This window comes from Phoenix dactylifera, unplaced genomic scaffold (genome assembly GCF_009389715.1).
Source record: "Phoenix dactylifera cultivar Barhee BC4 unplaced genomic scaffold, palm_55x_up_171113_PBpolish2nd_filt_p 001906F, whole genome shotgun sequence".
Lineage (NCBI taxonomy): Eukaryota > Viridiplantae > Streptophyta > Magnoliopsida > Arecales > Arecaceae > Phoenix > Phoenix dactylifera.
Genome location: NW_024069194.1, coordinates 8,225 through 12,894, shown reverse-complemented (window position 1 = coordinate 12,894; position 4,670 = coordinate 8,225). Strand labels below are relative to the sequence as shown.

The 4,670-nt window shown below is 38.4% G+C and overlaps 1 non-coding gene across 1 annotated transcript; it reads right to left on the bottom strand.

The window, feature by feature from the left end:
* Positions 1 to 2,692: 2,692 nt before the first annotated feature.
* On the bottom strand, positions 2,693 to 2,802 carry LOC120109207. The gene has a single exon (XR_005510196.1). It is a non-coding gene; the product is annotated as a small nucleolar RNA R71 (small nucleolar RNA).
* Positions 2,803 to 4,670: the final 1,868 nt, after the last annotated feature.

Below are 4,670 nucleotides of genomic sequence, written 5' to 3'. Positions count from 1 at the left end.
GCCTCCCAGCCGTTCAATCTGCATCTCGGCAACCTCCCAGCAGTCCGCGATCAGCCCCGATCCCATGAAGCGCCGCAGCAGCCAAGATCACCGCCCAGCCATCCGCCTCCTCCATCGCGTCCGTTCTAGGCACCGGATCCAGCCGAGATCAGCTCCTCCAACGCTTCAGCCTCACGCGCCCAAGATCCAGCCGTTTGCCTCTAAAGCATTGATCTCCAGCGCATTCCGAAGATCCTTGGAGGGAGAGATTATAAAAGGCTCGGATCGGAGGAAGAACGGGGGAGCTCTCATCGACGAAAACAGAGGACCGGCCCCTTGGTTTCAAACGAAAAAAAAAGAGAGAAAGGGAAACAGGGGATGCCCTGTTTCCGAAAATAAAAAGAAGAAAAAAAAATGGAGAGAGAAAAGGGAGGGATGTTGATGTTTGTAATGTCTTGCTAAATCCTTTAGCAAAGGGTGATGGATGAATCCTTGTCATGTTGCTTTCATCAAGTACACTCTGAACTTTAAATCTAATTGTTTTATATCCATTTGTATGTTTTGGGTTCTTGCATATTTATTTATTTGATAGATCTTGCATGGTTTATATATATTGATGCATGAATTATTTCGATGCTTGATTTGTCGTAGACGTAACCGGTACGATAAATACTTGGATGTTTAATTCATGTTTTCAGATTGTATACTTTATGATTAGAACTATTTTATCATATTAATCCTTAATCAAGAATCGCCGAGTTTATTTATTGAAAGTAATATTGTCAAGGAGGATTCCGGATCCCTAGCCATCTCTATATTCTTGAACATTGTTTAATCACATATTATTCTTTGCTTTTTATTTCTATAAATCAACTAAAAAAAATTACATCTAAAAGTTACGCTAATATTCCATAGATTGTTCCCTCAGGATTCGACCTCGGACTTCCGAGTTATATTACTTGTATGACTCTCCTATACTTGGGAGAACAGTTTTATTTTATGCATCAAGTTTTTGGCGCCGTTGCCGGAGAACGGCTGAGTTATTAGTATAACTTTAGATTTAATTTTTACCTTAGTAGTTAGTATTTTTCTTTTGAAAAAAAAAAATTGCATCTTTACTACTATTTTTAATTCCCTGCACAGTTTGCATCAAACTCTGATATCATAGAAATTAGCCGTCTGATTTGACTCAAATTTGGTCAGCTAGTGCAAGACGCATTGTTAGATAATCTGAACGGTCTGATTGACATTCTGACATTTTTAAGACCATCAGATTAATACGAAACCTTGCTGCTTTCTACTTTAAATTTTCTGCATTTATTTTTTTTAGAATCAGAATTTTATCGTTATCATATCTCATTAGCCCTTGTTGCTAATTGAAAATTTAAGGAAAAAAAAACTTTAAGAAAAGATCAAGGGTGATTATTCAAAACTAAAAAAAAAAACCTAAAATTTCAAATTTCAAATTTCAAATTTCAGAATTCTAATTTCAAACATCAACTCGTAAATTTTTTTAAAAAAATAATTAATTTGCTTGATCACCTATTCAATGAAATTTAATGTCATGTCATAAAACATTCAAAAAAAAAAATCTCTTGATTGTTGCATATAGTATAAGGCATCAGCATAAAATATTCTAAGGGCTGAACCCATTTAAAAAGATAAGGTCGGGATTTCATCACTCGTCCTTAGCCCAAAAATCACCCCAGTGCATAAATATCCTAAGCTTAACTAAAATCAACTAGACGTTGGCCCCTAAGGACATTCGAGCTCAATAGGACGAAGACCACCGAAAGTTGCACCAATTTCGCTCTGTGGCTTAGTTGATGTCTAGGCAAGCTTTGTCCCTATAAGGGAGACAGTTCATCTGTTCGAGGCAAGTGGGTTTTAAGTGGGACCTTTGCGAACGCATCGTGACCCCTCCACTTACCTGGGAGCTTACCTAGTCAACTCGGTTCATTAGACCGGATTGGAGGCTTAGGTGTCCTCTTCAAACCAGTTAGGAGCTGTCTAGAAATTTAAGAAAAACATTAGAAATTGAGGTGTAATGTTTTGTTGCATGTTTGATTGTGAATAAAATTTTTATTTTAGGATATCTTTTTAGGGTAACTTTAGTTGGTACTTATATTTATTTTTTATTTTCTTTTATTTTTTTCAAAAAAAAAGAAAAAAAAAAGAGAGGGAAATATTTTGCATGCTAAAGTGGAATAGGGACGACACTGGTCGATTAAGTCGTACAACTTTAGATCATCCCTTAGGACATACCTCTGAAATTCCTTCTCAATATCTCACACCTTGTGAGATGGCTGATCTAAATGAAGATGCGGGGAGTCACCACAATCGAGAACGAGAACCCCATGTTATGACTCTAAGACAATACCTACAACCGGCTAGGACTAGTCAGCCTTCATGCATAATTTTTTCTGATAATGTAGGACATTTTGACATCAAACCAAGGGTAATCCAATTGCTGCCCAAGTTTCATGGGTTAGAGTCCGAGAGTCCGTATCTTCATTTAAAGGATTTTGAAGAATTGAGCATTACATTTAGAGTGCCAAATGTCACCGAGGATGTCCTCAAGTTGACATTGTTTCCTTTCTCTCTAAAGGATAAGGCCAAAACATGGCTAAACTCTTTGCGACCTAGATCAATAAGAAATTGGCAAGATATGCAGAGAGAATTTGTAAAGAAGTTCTTCCCCACACAAAGGACCAACTTTTTAAAAAGACATATTAGCAATTTCCAACAAAAAGATAATGAAACATTTTATGAATGTTGGGAAAGATTTAAAGACCTTCTTCTCTCATGCCCTCATCACGGGTTCGAAACTTGGAGAACCATTAGCTTCTTTTATGAAGGTTTATCTCCATAGTTGAAACAGTTTGTAGAGACCATGTGCAATGGTAGATTTTTAGAAAAACACCCTGATGAAGCATGGGTATATTTGGATTCCCTTGCTGAGACTGCCCAACTTTGGGATAACGGGGATAGAAACAACAAGTCTTTGCCTAAGCCTACTAGCTCTGTACAGGGAGGCCTTTACAATCTCAGAACTGAGGATGATCTTCACGCTAAAATGGCAGCCCTCACTAGGAAGGTAGAAGAAATTGAGCTTAGGAAGGTTGAGCCTGTCAAGACTATAGAGCTTAGAAACGAGTGTTGTGGTATCTGCGATATGTCGGATCATACTACTACAGATTGTCCCACCATACCGGCATTCAAAGAAGTCTTACACGATCAAGCAAATGCTATGAACTCCTACCAAAAGCCTTATAACGATCCATACTCGAATACCTATAACCCTGGTTGGAAGAATCATCCAAACTTTAGGTGGAGAAACGATCATCCTCAACAGTCACACCATTCAGCTCCTCCACCTGCACATCCTCCTTATGCACCATCATCTTCTCAAAAGCCAAATATCGAGGATACTTTACAATCCATACAAACTTTTCTACAAGGTCAAGCTAATATCAATGCTCAAAATACTCGAAATTTTGAAGACATAAGGAACCAATTGTCAATGTTGACTACCGTCCTAAGTACCCAAGAGAAGGGTAAGCTTCCAGCTCAACCCCAACCTAACCCACAAGTGCACGGTAGTAATAATACGGCTCCCTCTAGTTTGCATACAGAACATGCAAAAAGCATCATGACTTTGCGTAATGGGAAAGTCATTGATCAAACCGTCCCATTGAGACCGCAGGTCACTTCTAATTCTGATGCTCCCAAAGTTGATGAAAGGGACAAAGAAGAAGTTGAGGTCCCAACTTCTACTAAGAAAGTTGAATGTCCTTTTCCTCCACCTTTTCCACAACGGTTAAAGCCGTTGCAAAAGCTCGAACCTAATTCTGAAATTCTTGAACTTTTTAAACAAGTAAAGATCAACATACCTCTTCTTGATGCAATCAAACAAGTACCCTCATATGCCAAATTTTTGAAGGACTTGTGTACTGTCAAACGCCGATTAAATGTTAAGAAGAAGGCATTTTTAACTGAAAATGTGAGTGCTATTTTGCAGCACAACATTCTCCCTAAATATAAAGATCCAGGTTGCCCAACCATCTCATGCATCATAGGTGACTTTAGGATAGAGCGAGCATTGTTAGATTTAGGGGCGAGTGTGAATTTGTTGCCATATTCTGTATTTGAGCAACTTGGTTTAGGTGAGTTGAAGCCAACCTCCGTCACTTTGCAATTAGCTGACAGGTCAGTTAAAATTCTAAGGAGGATTATCGAGGATGTATTAGTCCAAGTAGACAAGTTCTACTTTTCTGTCGATTTTATTGTATTGGACACACATCCGGCTTCGAACTCACATTCTCAGATTCCGGTCATTTTAGGACGTCCATTCCTTGCAACTTCTAATGCATTGATTAATTGTAGGAATGGCGTCATGAAGCTTTCTTTTGGTAACATGACCTTAGAATTGAACATTTTTAATGTGTGCAAACAACCCAATGATCCCGAAGAGAGTAAGGAGGTTGATTGGGTTGAAAACCATCGCAGAAGATTATTTGTTAGCTAAAGCAATTAACGACCCATTCAATGATAGCTTAATTGATTGGTGTCCTAATGGAACCAATGATGATGATTTGTCAGTCACACCTATTGTGGATAATCTGGATATCAAGATGGTCAATGGGTGGAGACCAAAAGAAGGAGAATTTGAGAGATTGTCGCCTCGAGAG